General features: G+C 46.0%; 1 protein-coding gene across 4 annotated transcripts in view; it reads left to right on the forward strand.

The window, feature by feature from the left end:
- The window catches only part of Elapor1 (endosome-lysosome associated apoptosis and autophagy regulator 1), an 81,327-nt gene that overhangs the window by 11,232 nt on the left and 55,275 nt on the right, over positions 1-14,820 (forward strand). The gene's annotated exons all lie outside the window — the stretch shown is intronic.

The following is a 14,820-nucleotide window of genomic DNA, read 5'->3' on the forward strand; positions in this document are numbered from 1 at the left end:
GCTTTCCTTTCTTTCTTTTTAAAAAAATCTCTTTTCTTCACATGCATATGTGTCCCCAAACAAAATCTTACTTAGTTCTATTTTCTACTTTCACAAAAACTCTTGATTTGCCTTTACAATATCTTAACGTTACATAATCATATACAATTATTACCCACTCACATTTATTTACATTATCTCTAATTATTATAGTTCATACAGTTATATTGTTTACTTTATAGTATATGATTGTTATTTTTATATTGTATGTTTTTATATCTTGTATATTTTCATGGTTATAAAATATTCCTTTGTATAAACAGTTTATAATTTTGAAAATTGATTTTCCTGTTGAAAGACATTTGGATCTACAGCATTTTTATATTTTAAATAATGCTGCTGTGGGCCATCCTGCATCTGTCTCCTGATAAGAAGGTACACACTTCTCAAAGCTGTGAACCCGCAGAAGTCCAGTGCCAGGTCATAGATTACATATAGATTCATCTTTGAAAGATGCCAAACTGTTTTCCCAAGGGAAGGAACTGATCTTTTTTTTTTTTACAATTATTTTAGAGAGTAAGTGATTAAGATTCATATATTGATTCCTAATTCCCAAAGCAAGAACACTTAGGAGGCAGTGGCAGGAAAATCACTACTAGTTTAAGGTCAGCTTAGGCTGCAATGGTGTGTTCACAGCCAGGCTGAGCCACACAGCAATATTCTGTCTCAGCTAAACAACTGCGGATATAGTCTGGTTGATAAGAGTACTTGCCTAGCATGCATAAGACCCTGGGTTCAATTCCTCACCCTGAAGTGAAGGAAAAAAAAAAAAAAAAGATGGGTATGGAACTTAACACTGTCTTTGACACTGGAGGGACTCTGGGAGGAAAGGGTATTAATGAGCATTTTATAGCCCTAAGGAACAGGAATAATGTTTACAAATATGGATCAATTAGAAAGGTATTTTTGCTGTTTAGAGAGACCCCCCCCAACCCCACCCTCACCCCCGCTACTATGGATTGAATATGGGTCTCAGGCATGCTGTATCTGAAGTGTATCTCTAGCTGGATCCTTACAAAGCATTTTCAACTCAAATGTATCTTTTGCTTAGATAACTTTTCAGTTGAAAAAGAAGGAAGAAAATGAGGAGAATCTGTGTGCTTTTGCCATGCCACCTAAGACTTAGTGGTTTAAAGGAATAACCGTTGTTTGTCTCAGAACACTGAAGTTTCTCTGGGTCGATTGTGAAGTCTGGGCAGGGCGGCTAATCAATTCTGGGCTCCCATGGATGGCTGTGGTCAGCTGGTAGGTTGCAAGGCTTACTAAGCTAGGATGCTTTGTCCAGGTGTCTGACAATGGCTGTCAGTGGGACACCTGTGTTCCTTTCCATGCTTCTCATTTTTCAGTAGGCTAGCTCACACCCACCTATACTATGGTCTCACAGTTCCGGGCAGTGAAAAAGTATGCACGTGATATATACCCAAACATACATACAACACACGGAAGCAAAATAAATGCAAAAGTAATGTTCTTTTTAATGACCAAAAGCAACTTAAAAGGAAAGGATTATTTTAGCCTGTAGGTTACAGCTCACCAACACGGGAAGCTGAGGCAGGAACTCAGAGGAACAGAACCCACAGAGGAATGTTCCTTACTTTCTATGGCTCATTCAGCTTTCTCTCTTATACAACCCAAGACCAACTGCCTAGGGCTGGCACCATCCCACAGGGGCTGGGCCCTCCTACCTCAAAAATTAATCAAGAAGATGCCCCACACGCATGCTCGCAGGCCAATTTTATGGAGGCGCGTTCTCAGTTGAGGTTCCCAGGCGATTCCAGTCTGCGGCAAGCTGACAGGAACTTAACAGCACAGTAGCCCAGGTTGGTCCTGAGCGTGCAACCCTCCTTCCAGTTTCAGCCATCGAGTTCAAAAGCCGAAATGAACGTGGACATATGTATTTTAAACGTTTGCTCTGTTGCCATTCCCCCCTGTTTTCCCCACCTGTTCCCTCCCCTCCTTCCCTTCCAGGGCCAGGGCTCACCCAGAACTGCTTGTCTTGTGCCACAACCTCCAAGTGCTGGGATTCCAGGGGTGTAATGCATACCCAGCGTGACATTTCTTCAACTTTTTTTTTTTTTTTCTTGGAGACAAGAGTTTCTCTGTGTAGTCTTGGCTTTCCTGGAACTTGTTCCGTAGACCAGGCTGGCCTTGAACTCAGAAAGATCTGCCTGCCTCTGCCTCCTGAGTGCTGGGATCAAAGGTGTGGGCCACCACCACCTGGCCACCACCACCCGAACATTCCTTTTGGGGAAAAAAAAAAAAGCCTTTAAAAAAGCTATTTATAAAAAACTGCATCAGCATGTCCGTCCTATTCATATTTTGTTTTCATTACGTAGGTCTTATGATTGTATGTGTATGCTGCGTGTGTGGCCATCAGAGGGCAGATTTTGCCCTCTGTCTTTACGCAGATTCTGGGGACTGAAGTCAGGCCGTTAGGCTCACCCGGCAAGCAGTTTCCCAGCTGAGCCACCCCTGACTCCCAGGCCTGTGCGTGTATACGCATGTATCATAATGCATTGAAACTAGCTTCTCGGTGGTTGATTCCAGTCATGTATAACCATGCTTCAGGGGACATCCTCTTACCGGTCGATGGATATTTGAGCCGACCTCTAGAACAAATTCTTAAAAATAATACTCCAGTGTCAAAGAGTGTGCTCTCATAGGAGTGCGCTGTCTAGTCAGCAGCACTGGCTGGGGTATCATTAGTCTTCTCCGTGACAGGCTCACGGCAGACTTGGCTGTAAGAACAGCCAGCAGAGCTCGTTGACCTCGGGGAATTACTGAGACATGAAGGGCAAGGCTGGAGGGCCTGTCGACCTTATCAGGCTGCCAGTTGTCCAAATCAAGGAAGTTAAGCAGTGGCTAATTTTTCAAAAATTTAAAAGTATGTCAAGCTCCTAGGTTTTGCTTTGTTTGTAGTGTTCTCTGTATTTCTTTCGTAAGCTCCTCCTGTACATTGTGCCAGATTAAAGAACAGAACAGATTGTTATAATCAGAGCTTGACAGCTGCTGGAGACAAGTATGTCTTCATACTTGGCTCTGAAAAAAAAAAAAGTGCTCCGTCAATTCTTTATCTTCCACTTGTCACAGACGATTAAATGCGCCTTTTTAATGAGTTATTTATTATTATTTTATATTTGTGGTGTTCTTCCTGCTTGTGTGTGTGTGAGGGGGTGTCAGATCCCCTGGAACTGGAGTTACAGACAGTTGTGAGCTGCCATGTGGGTGCTGGGAATTGAACCCCGGGACCTTTAGGAAGAACGGCCAGTGCTCTTAACCGTTGACCATCACTCCAGCCTCTCTCCCGACCCCCATTACATACAAATTTAAAAGACCTGGATAGTTGTGCATCCTGCAAAGGAAATAGGTGTGAGCTCATGGCCTTCTACTCCTTTTATTTTAGTGCGTGTGCATGCTGGTGCATGCTGGTGCACGCGTGCACCCCATGTTATGGTACATGTGTGGAGTTGTGAAAGTTGGCTCTTGTACCATGTGGCTCTTGGGTCTTCAGCTTAGTAGGTTCTGTGCTGGGGACTTTAAAGCAGATTTAATTGCAAGTGGGTAGCACATTCATGAAGTAAGGTGAGCCTCTCTCTCTCTCTCTCTCTCTTTGTCTCATATCATGGTGGGCGAGATCTTCCTTTAACGTATTTCCTCTCACTTGCTACAAAAGGAGGGGTGTCAGAACCCCAATATAAGCGCTACTACAATGGGTCAAGTCCTTTAAGGAGCCAGACTCTTCGTTAGTGTGCATATGTGGGCGACGCCCTGGCGTGTTAACTTTTGATAAAGTGGGAGCAACCCAACTTCAGCGTCAAGGGTTTTCCTCACATTGGCTCTCTGACTGTCAGCAGCCACGAGGCACAGCTGCAACTTTCCTTGGTGGCCTCATATCTAAATTCCCAGCCTATGGCATGCTCTAGTGCGGTCTCTCTTTTTTTCTGGAGCAGGTGGAAGCTTCTTAGAAACCATCTTCACGGGGCCTGGAGAGATAGCTCAGTGGTTAAGGGCGCTGATTGCTCTTCCAGATTGGACCTGGGTTCAAATCCCAGCACCCACATGGCAGCTCACAACTGTGTGTAACTTCAAGATCCGACACCCTCACACAGACATACATTCAGACAAAACACAAATGCACATAAAGTGAAAATAAATAAATAATTAAAAAATTCATCCTTACAATTTAATCTGGGCCAGGCAGTGTGGTTCGTGCTTTTAATGTTGGCACTCGGGAGGTAGGGGCAGGTGGATTTCTACAAGTCTGAGGCCAGCTTGGTTTACATAGTGAGTGCCAGGCTAACGAAGGCTGCATAACCTTGGCCTCAAACCAACCAACCAACCAACCAACCAACCAAAAACCAAACAAAACCAAATAAGTCTGTTGCAGTTAAGACACAAGAATATGTGGAGGGACCACAGTGAGAGGCTTCGTGGGAGCCAGCTGCAGCCTTCCAAGACTGCTTTGTTGTTCTCCCTTGTCCTTCCTATTCGCCCATCAACTCCATCAACTCAGATACCTTACACTTAGCCTCAAGCTGTTTTGCATCTCTATAACCCTGATCATGCCACTTTAACCCTAACACTCGTTTTAACCCGCACGCTTGTTTTCACGGTAACAATGAAAGTCTGGACTTAGGGTGGCTCTTGGTAAGCTCCAGTCACAAGGCGCGCGCAGTTCCCAGGAGTGTTTAACTCTGGTCCTGAGCCTTTCTGCCATGAAGTGCTTGATTGAATATATATATATATATATATATATATATATATATATATATATATATATTCTGTTCCTCTCCATATGTTATGTAGGGTGTGTAGGGCGTTCATATGAATTTATAGGTGAGTGTCAGAGCGGGGCATCTGAATTCTTCCTCCAATCCTCCTCTGATTGAGGTGGGGGAGGGGGAGTGGGGGGGTATGGGTAAGGAGTGGGGGTTCTCACTGAAGCTCTTTGTTTCAGTTAGGATGACTAGTTGATGAACAAGCTTCCAGGATCTGCCTGTCCCTGACCCCTAAGTCAGATCACAGCCACACACAGCTACACCTGGCTCTTTACATGGGTGTCAGAGATGCAAATTCGGGTCTCTGTGCTTCCACAGCAAGTGCCATGAGCCCCATACATTCCTAAATATTCTAAACCAAAAACGTGTCAACCCCCTCCTTTCCTATAGTTTACACTTAGAATTCAGAATTCTCTCCTTATTTTGAGGCAAGGTGCCCAAATAGATCTAAGGTGGGCTCATACCCCACTCTGCAAATCCTCTTCTGTTGTTCTAGACCAAGGGCTCTTTCCCCTACAACTCTGTCTTCTAATTTACATCATAGGATGACTGGTCAGGTTTTTTGTTTGTTTTGAGACAGAGTCTCAAACTGGCTTTGTAGTTGCAGATGGCATGAAATTTATAATTCTCCTGCTTCTGCCTCCCAAGTGGGATTACAGGAAATCTAGCTTAGGGCCTCATGCATGATAGGCACGCACCCCACCCTCACCCCTTTCTCCTTTGGCTCTCCTGAGACAGTCTCACATAATTCTTGTTGTTATATGGACATGCTATATTGATGAGGATGTTCTCATATTGGCGCTATCCTCCTGTCTCTGCCTCCCATGTGCTAGTGTGATAAGCCTGAGCCATAGCAATAGACTGTCAGGATCTTAAAGTCTTGGTTGGACTGAGAACCTGAGCTGTGAACATTTCGGGAGCAGAATGAGATGGCTCATTCTGCACAGTATTATAAATATGTGTGTATGTATGTGTGTATATGTACGTGGCTAACCTCTGCACCCACTGCACTACCAGAAAGTGCAGAATTTTCCTAACACGTGACTGTGCCTGTTAAAACACAAAGAAGGTCGTTAGATACCAGGAAACCATCCTGAAGACATTGTAGAGTGGATCATGGTAGAGCAAGCCTACAGTCCAGGGAGACAGGAGCCAACCAGGTCTACATAGGAACTTCTGGGCCAAACAGGGATACCCAAAGGGAACTTGTCTTAAATAAACAACAAGAAAGGGGACATTCTTCAACTGGAGTATTTTTAGAATATCCTAGTGATCCCTGTTGTTCTTGATTAAGGAGTGATGATTACGTAAACTTGGAAGAGCCTCTGGGCTCCACAGACCTAGTGCAAAGAAGGATAGGCTTCTTTCTCTGAGATCTTTCACCTTTGCCAGTCAGCAGCAGAGCTGGACTCCCAGTGCTCCCTTTGCTTGTAGCCCTAATTTCCTCCCCAGTATACAAGTTCTGGATTTAATAATTTTTTCCTTCTTTGGACCATTGAGAAATGTTATCCATATCAGTACTTGGTTCCAGAGAACAGACATGTCAGAGCACTTAGCATCTGAAAATACCAGTAACAGGTTCTCGCTAGAAATTGTGGGTTATTATTGTTTGTTCTGTATTTGCCTTTTCTCTGATGTTTAAAGGATTTTTAAAAGCCAGGCGCAGTGGCACAATGCCTCAGCACTCGGGGAAGCAGAGGCAGGCGGATCTCTGTGAGTTTCCAGCCAGCCTGGTCTATTGCGTGAGACCAGGACAGCCAAGGCTACACAGAAAACAACAACAAAACCTTAAAAAAAAAAAAGTATGTATTTTGTGTATGTGTGTGTGTGATGTGTGTGTTTGCTGTGGGGGTGGTGCATATATGTCACAGCATGAGTGTGGCCATCTGAGGACAACCTACAGGAGTCTGTTCCTTTCACTATGAGTGCTATAGGGAATCGAACTCAAGTTATCAGGCTTACCAGCAAGCACCTTTCATCCACTTGGCCGTCTCTCTCGCCCTTATATTTAATGACTTTAATTTCCGAAGTTTAAAATAATTAATTCACCACATTATTTATTAATTTTGTTTGTTTTTTTTTGAGACAGGCTCTCACTATGTAACCCTGGCTGGCCTACAACTCACTATCTAGACCAGGCTGTCTTTGAACTCTCAGAGACCTACTTGCCTTTGTGCCTGGAGCACTAGGATTAAAGCCATGCTCCACCACACTGGTCTCTAAGTTATTTACTGAACATTAAGAACTAAAAAAAAAAAGACATGAAGAAAGATAAGATATGAACTCCACACCTGCAAATATATGGCTGTTAAAGGAACAGGCAGTTTCAGGAAGTTACAAAGAGAAATGATGTGTATGACAGAATGGGGTCAGATAGGAACCAGTAGCAGGCAAAGCAGCCACTGGGGCCCAGCGACAGATCCCAGCCGAATGAGCTTCCAGGCTCAGGCAAACTGCAGCTGCCCAAGCACTCATTTATCCAAGAAGCTGGCGCACTTCCTTCGAAAAGTGGTTGCAAAAATGAGAAAAAAAAGTCCCTCACAGTGATTGATTGGCTGGGGCAGTCCCTGAGGCTGTTTTAACAAAGTGTTATTAAATTATGTGGTTCAAAAACAACCAGATGCAAGCTTTTGGTCCCAGCACTTCAGGAAGAAGAGGCAGAGGCAGATCCATGTGTCTGAGGCCAGCCTGATCTACCTAGTAAGACCTTGTCTCAAAAACAAAACTGGAATTTTTAGGAATGGCAGTCCAGGCCTTTACTCTCAGCACTGGGAAGGCAGAATTCCAGGCCACACAGTGGGACTCTGAAAGAAAAGAAAAGAAAGAAAGAAAAGAAAAAAAGGCAGAAAACTGAAATTCAGACTTCTGGAAGTCAGAAGTCACAAGTTGACAGGGCCTCAAGGGCCCTGGAGTGCTGGAGAGAGAATTCTTCCTTGCTTCATCCCTGATTCTGGTGTGTGCTGGCCATCCTGTTGTAGCCTCTATCAGGCCAGTATTTCTTCTTTGTGTGTGTTGCTGTCTTCTCAGTGGCCAATGATACAAGGCACTGAATTTAGGGATCATACTAAATTTCTTTTTATTCAAGACAAGGTTTCTCTGTGTAGCCATGACTTGTCCTGGAACTCACCCTGTAGACCAGGCTGGCCTCTAACTCACAGCGATCTGCCTGCCTCTGCCTCCAGAGTGCTGGGCTAAAAGGCATGTGCAAGCACAGATTTGGGCCAATCCTAATTTAAGATCACATCCATTTAACTAATTATATCCGCAAAGAGACTGTTTCTACTAAGGTTATATACTAAGTCCCAGGTGGCCAAGAATTTTAGGTGGAAACACTAGTACCCCAGTGAGAGCTAAGGGGAAAATCCAGTGGCAAAATGCAGGCGAGGACTGGGGATGCAGCTCCGCTGACAGAAAGCTTGCCTGTCACGCACCAAGTCCAAGTGTGGTTCCTGGTATACAGCTGGTGGCTCACAGGGAATCTGATGTCCTGTTCTGACCTCCATAGGCACCAAACACAGAAGTGTTACACAGACAGACAGACAAAACTCGTAGGAATAAAATTATTTTCTAAAGGATCATTCAGGACTCAAATGGTAATGATCAGGGTTAGAGGGATGGCTCAGTGGGTAAGAGTGCTTGCTCCTCAGACATGAGGATGTGTTAAAATCCGCAGCAACCAGCTAAAAGCCTGGCACAGGAACTCTTGGAGAGAGGGACTTGCAAAGGGGCCGGGTTGGGTTCGTAGCACCCCAGAGTGGCTTAAAACCATCTGTAACTCTAGTTACAGATGTAAATCTAGTAACTAGTAAATCTGTAAATCTAGTCCCAGGGGATGACATCTTCTTGCCCCTTCATGCACCAGGCACACACACAGCACACATACCTACATGCAGGTGAAACACTCATACACATAAAACAGTATATATATAAAAAAAGTATTAAATATATATATATATTTAAAAGCCTGATGTGACCATGCACACCTGTAAACTCAGCATTGTCAGGGGCAGAGACAGGAGAATCACTGGGGCTTGCTGATGGCTAGCCTAGCTCTACGTACACACACACACACACACACACACACACACACACTCACACTCACGCATGGTAAAATTGTGATAAGTTCTGAAGCTGTAGCAGAACACTTCAGGTGGAGAGAAAGCAGAGCAATGTGAGCGTTTCAACAATGGATTTAGCATATCAGTGTTTTAACAATGGGATTACTAATTTCATAAAGCCAGCTATTAGTGAGGCAGAGACGTCCTTTTTTGTTCCGATAAGATTTAAGAGTACAGTTCCCTTCTTAATAGAGCTCTGGAAGTTGTAGAAATGGAACATTCCCTTTAAACCACTGTTGATTTCTTTTGTCTCAAATTTAAGCAGAAGGGACGATGGTGCTTAATTACTGTCTGTTAACCATTCTGAAAGCTGGCAGGGACCAGAGCACCGGAGGAGAAACAAGAAACCGTCTTGTTTATGGGTGGTTATAAAATAAAGGAGTGGTGGGCGCTGTCCTGTTCCCTCCCGTGACTGTTAAACAGAACCATCCTCCGAAGCCTCTGGAAAATGAGGGGCGTTTGGTGCCCTGCCTTAATTTCTTCCACCAGATTTCATTCTTGGACCCTCGCCACTTCTGCTCTGGCAAGGTGTGAGGTGCTAGTGTGGGCTCAGTCCTGGGTGATGCGCTACCCTGAAGGGGCTGGGGTGGGCTGCCTGGAGGGGGGAGGGGAACACGGGAGCAGCAGGGGTGTGCTCTCACCAATCTTAGCACGGGGATAAAGGAACATTTCACCCGGTAAAAGAGCATGAATTTTGAAGAAGGGCATGGGTTGAGGATCTCTCATCAGGTGCCTGAGTGAAGGTGAAGGCCCCATGCCTGTAATCCCAGCCCGCAGGAGGCAGAGGCAGGAAGGTAACCGCAGGTTCAAAACCAGCTTGGTCTAAAGAGTGCATTCCAGAATACCAGCCAGAGCTATCCTGTCCCTGTCTCCAAAAAGAAAAAAGAAAAAAAAAAGTATTAAAGAAAGAGAAGAGCTGAAGAGATGGCTTTATTAATAAGCAAGAGGGCCTGAGTTTCCGGTCTCTACCACCCAAGTAAGAGAAGGGGTTCCTAGCGGTGTGTTCTTGGAATTCCAGAGCTGGAGAAGAAAACACGAGGATCCCTGGGGCTTGCCTAGCCCCTATGTCCTCCCTACTCTCTCTCTCAGGCACACACACACACACACACACACACACACACACACACTCTTTGTTCTTTTCTACTAAACTGCTTCCACCAGAGGTACCTCTCTTTTGCGTGGTGGACAATGTTACAGTTTGCCAAGGAAGATGGAAGGGAAGCAGGGGCAGGCTCCCTCCTGCTGCTTCAGCCTCGGGTGCTTAAGGCTTTCCCCTGCAGACCTCCTACCCTTCTCCACAGGAGCCCAGGGCTGAGGCCTGCCTGCAGGACTTGAACCGGTCTTTCCAGACTTAAAGGCTCTGGCTGCTCTCCATTGCAGTCTGCCTTCCACCACCAAAGCTCCCAAGAAGAAAACTGGCTTCTTTCAAAGCTCAGTTGTAGGCCAGGCTTGGTGGTGAATACCTGTAATCTCAGCTCTCATGAGGCTGGGGAAGGTCATGAGTTCAGGGTTACCCTTGGTTGCCTTGCTAGTGAAGGCCAGCTTGGGCTACATGAGAGCCTGAGAGCCTGTCTTTAAAAACAAAATGAAACAAAGACAAAGAAAGAGGAAAAAACAAAACTAACATAACATGAAACAACCATAACACGAAACCGTATTGTTCCTGGGTTGGGGGATACAGCTCAGTGGTAGAAGCCTTTCTTGGCACCTGACATCCTCCTGGGTTCCTAAAATGAACTAAAAAGTTCTTGCCAAAGGTTCCCAGGGCCCAGCCCTCTGTATAGCACAAAGTAAACATCTGCCCAGGGAACAGCTGGCCTGTGTATGGCCCGTCCTGTTGGCTCACTGATAAGACAGTACGACTGCCGAGCCTGCTCTGCACCTGCTGCTCTCGTCATGCAGCTGACCTCTGTAGAGCCCAGCCGCTCCCTTTTCCATCACCACGGCCTGAAGGCCTACGGCAGCTTCAAAAGCACCCTCACTGCCTTTTTCTTAAAAAAAAAAAAAAAAGGAAGAAAGAAAGAAAGAAAGAAAGAAAGAAAGAAAGAAAGAAAGAAGAAAGAAAGAAAAAGAAAAAGTTTTTTATTTTATGTGTGCGGGTGTTTTATCTGCTTGCATGTCTGCATCAAATGCATGCAGCACCCAAGGAAGCCAGAAGAGGGGTTCAGATCCCCTGGAACTGGAGTTACAGATGCTTGTGAGCTACCATATAGGGTACTAGGAATCTAACCTGGGCCTTCCCATCCAGCTCATACCCTAAGAGGCCAGGCCAGGCCAGCCAGTTTCCTTCTCCGGAAAAGCAAAGGCTGCGTCTGAACGGAGGCAGTCTCCTCTGGACTGCCTCCCAAGAGGCCTCCTCACTTGCAGCAGAAGAAATCTGAAGAAAGTTGTGATCTAAGGAACTGTCTCTGGGCACTTTTGTCTCCCGCCCCTCTTTCAAGAATGGTCCTGAGTGGGGTCTTAGGTATAGCTCAGGGGCAGAATTGCTGAGTTTACAAGGCGCTGGCTGGATTCATCCCGGCTCTGAAAAAAAATATATATATATACTGGCAGGTAAAGCCTAGGGTGCAAATGGAGGGAAGGCAGCTGGGGTTTTGAGAACTTGTTTCAAAACAAATGAACATCGAGGAGTAATATACTTCCAGCATGAAAATGACAGCAGCGGGGCCTGGGCACATAATGTACTTGGTAAGGTGCTCGCCATGACACTCTGGGTTCAGTCCAGCCTTGGGTGTCTTGGCTCACGCCTGTGATCCTAGCACTTGAGAGGTGGAGGCAGGAAGATTAGAAATTCAAGGTCATCTCTAGCTATTCGATGAGTGTGGCGTCCTATTGGAATACCTGAAACCCAGTCTCGATACATATACAACCGACATAATTTTTGAAAACACTTGTGCAATGTTTGGAGAAGGAATGGAAGTCCCTCGAAATCTTCATTTGCATAGGAGCCTCAGAAGGAAAATTGGAGCATGTCAGTTTAACTTCATGCCGCCTGTCAGCTCCAGCCAGGCAGCATTCTGGTTCCTCTTGCCGCTGTGTCTGAACGCTGGGGTTACAGGCATATGGGCCACTGTGCTCGGCTCAGCTTCCATCTTTTCATTTTTAATTTTTTTCCCTGTTAAGAAGCCATTATTGAATTTCGAAGCACAGGACCAAGAACCATGCTTTTCTTTGTCTAGATCGAAAACCCGATGTGTGGAGATTGTAACGGGGTCAGCCATGTCCCCCAACTACTTCTACAAATGGCAGTGTATCCACTGTGTACCCCAGGGTGATCTGATCTAGAAACTGGGTCTTTGCAGGTGAAGTCCAGATGAAATCATTAGGGTGGGGCCTAATCCGACAGATGCTCTTAAGAAGGGTTAGGGAAATTTGGATTTAGGGGTACACATACGGCAACAATGCCATGTGAAGATAGGAGTTCTCCAAGTTATGGTAGCATCTGTCTCCTAGGGTGCAGGGAGATGCTGTTTCTCGCTGGCCTGGACCTTGCCAAGCTGGTTAGGTTGGCTGGCCAGCAAGCTCCAGGGAGCCACTCGGCTTTGTCTCCCCAGGGCAGGGCTCATCACATAGACTGCCACCCTCAGCAGTTTTGGGGTGACTGACTCAGGTCTTCGCGCTAGCAAGGCAAACACTGCCAACTAAGCTCTCTCTCCAGCCTAACTGCTATTTTTCATTCCATAGAGCTCCTCACTGTTTGAAGTGGGCTAGCTAGTTTTCGTGGAGCTGAGGCTCTGACTCAGGGCTTTCCAGACGCTAAGCAAGTATTCTGTTTCTGAAATACACTCCCAGACAGCCCTCTAATATTTTTAATCTCTTAGGGCAGTGGCTCTCAACCTTCCTAATGCTGGACCCTTTAATATCGTTTCTCATGTTGTGGTGACCCCAACCATAAAATGATTTTTGCTGCTACTCCATAACTGTAAATTTGATACTGTTATGCATCATAATGTAAATACCTGATAGGCAGGCTATCTGATATGTAATCCCTGTGGGAGCTGTGTGGCCCACAGGTTGAGAACCGCTGACTCAGAAGCCACTGTGTCAACCATCTGCTCTGATATACTAGGGATGTCTGCACCGGGTCAGAGTGGATTAAAGGCCTCATCTAGTTCCCGAGCCATGTGAAATGTTTTAAACTATCCGTGGAGCACCTGCTGCAGGCCAGGCACAGATGTTCAGAGGTGGTCAGTCAGAAACAGGAGTCGATGGCCGACACTAAGCAGCAGGCACCGGGCCTGAGAGGCAGCCATCCAACAAGGCAACTGGGTATCGATGCTGGCGTGTTGCGGAGGGACAGAGCTCCCCTTCTCATAGGATCCGGGCCAGCATCAGGAAAGATGGGGAAAGGGCCCAAGGTGGGCTGGTGGAACGTGAGGGGTGAAGGATGCAAGGGGGGGTGCTGCAGAGTTGGGGTGGGGGTGGCACACAGTCTTCTCTTCTGATGCCTTCACCGAAGACCAGTTAGAAACCAAGTCTCTCCGAGTGGGATAAATGGTAAACGCCTCTGCCTCTCAAGCGCTGGGATTAAAGGCACCCACCACCATGCCCTGCCTAAAAAAAAAAATTTTAAGCTATATTTCCATAAAGCAAGAGAGTCAAAAGCACAAAGGTGACGTGAGAAGTATGTTCATCCTTTTCTCCTTCACCAGTGTGGGCTTGCGTGGTTTCTTAGGTGTTCTCCAGGATTAAGATCACAGTGGTTAGGACACAGGAAGACTAGATTCTCTGGGTTGGCTGGACACTGATGGACTCCCTAACCCGGACGACCTGCCTGTCTTTCTTCCTAGATCTTGGCCCTCTCAGTAGCTGAGCAGGCTTAAACAAAGGCCGGATGTCTGTCTACCTTTGGATCAGGCGGTCCATAAAAAGTGTTCTAGTTTCTCCTCTACTGTGATAAAATGCCCTGACAAAAAGCAGCTTAGGGGAGAAAGTGTTTCTTTTGACTCACAGTACCAGGTCCTAAGTCCATCATTTCTGGGAAGTCAAGGTGGCAGGAACTTGAGACAGCTGGTTACAAGCCAGCCTACCGCCCAGCTGGCTTTCTCCACTCTTAGCCAGTCTAGGACCTAGATCCAGGGGATGGGGCTGCCCACAGCAGGCTGGGCTTCCCACATCAATCTGCTCTTCAGGAAGACAATCTCTCAGAGAGATCTCTGAGGTCAAAGGGCCCCAGACAGTCGTTTGTCGAGATTCTCTCCCCAGTGATTCTAGATTGTACCAAGCTGACAATTAACATTATCATAGGAAGTCTCTCATCTCAGACAAGTGTCTTCTCAGCCATCTCCAGTTCTCCCTGTGACCCACAGTGGCCAGGCCAGATCTCTGTTGATAACACTTGGCAATGGCCAAGGATGAAGTTGCCCACAGAACAGCCTTGGATTCTTATTCTGAACATCTTTTACAAACACAGGGCAGACCCTTCCCTGACTCCCAGCACAGTTTTCACTGTGTAGGGTGTCTCTTCAGTTCCTCTGCTTTGGAGCCCCCCTCTTCAGAGGCCTGTGAGGCACACATAAAACCACACAAGTTAGAACGAGACCCTGTTTCTGTCACTGCCCCTCAATCTGGCTAGGAGCTCCCCAATTTCACCTTTAAAGATTTTCCCCCATGAGCCAGAGTAATCTGAGAAACTCTGGGCAGGCAGGGTCAGCTGCTGCCCTAGGTAGCAAAAATGCTGCTACAGTAAAATGCTGTCTCCTTATTTCCCCAGCTCTGAAAGTCCTGCTAAAGGGCCTTTTCTTCAAGGGAGACACTTTTTAAAACAATTAGTATAAATGATTTTTTTTTTAACATTCATATGAAGAATAATTTTTAGATAGGGTTTCATGTAGCCCAGGCTGGCCTCAAATTCACTAAGTAACCTAGGACGAACTTGACCTCGT

The sequence above is a fragment of the Meriones unguiculatus genome, chromosome 10, assembly GCF_030254825.1.
Source record: "Meriones unguiculatus strain TT.TT164.6M chromosome 10, Bangor_MerUng_6.1, whole genome shotgun sequence".
Lineage (NCBI taxonomy): Eukaryota > Metazoa > Chordata > Mammalia > Rodentia > Muridae > Meriones > Meriones unguiculatus.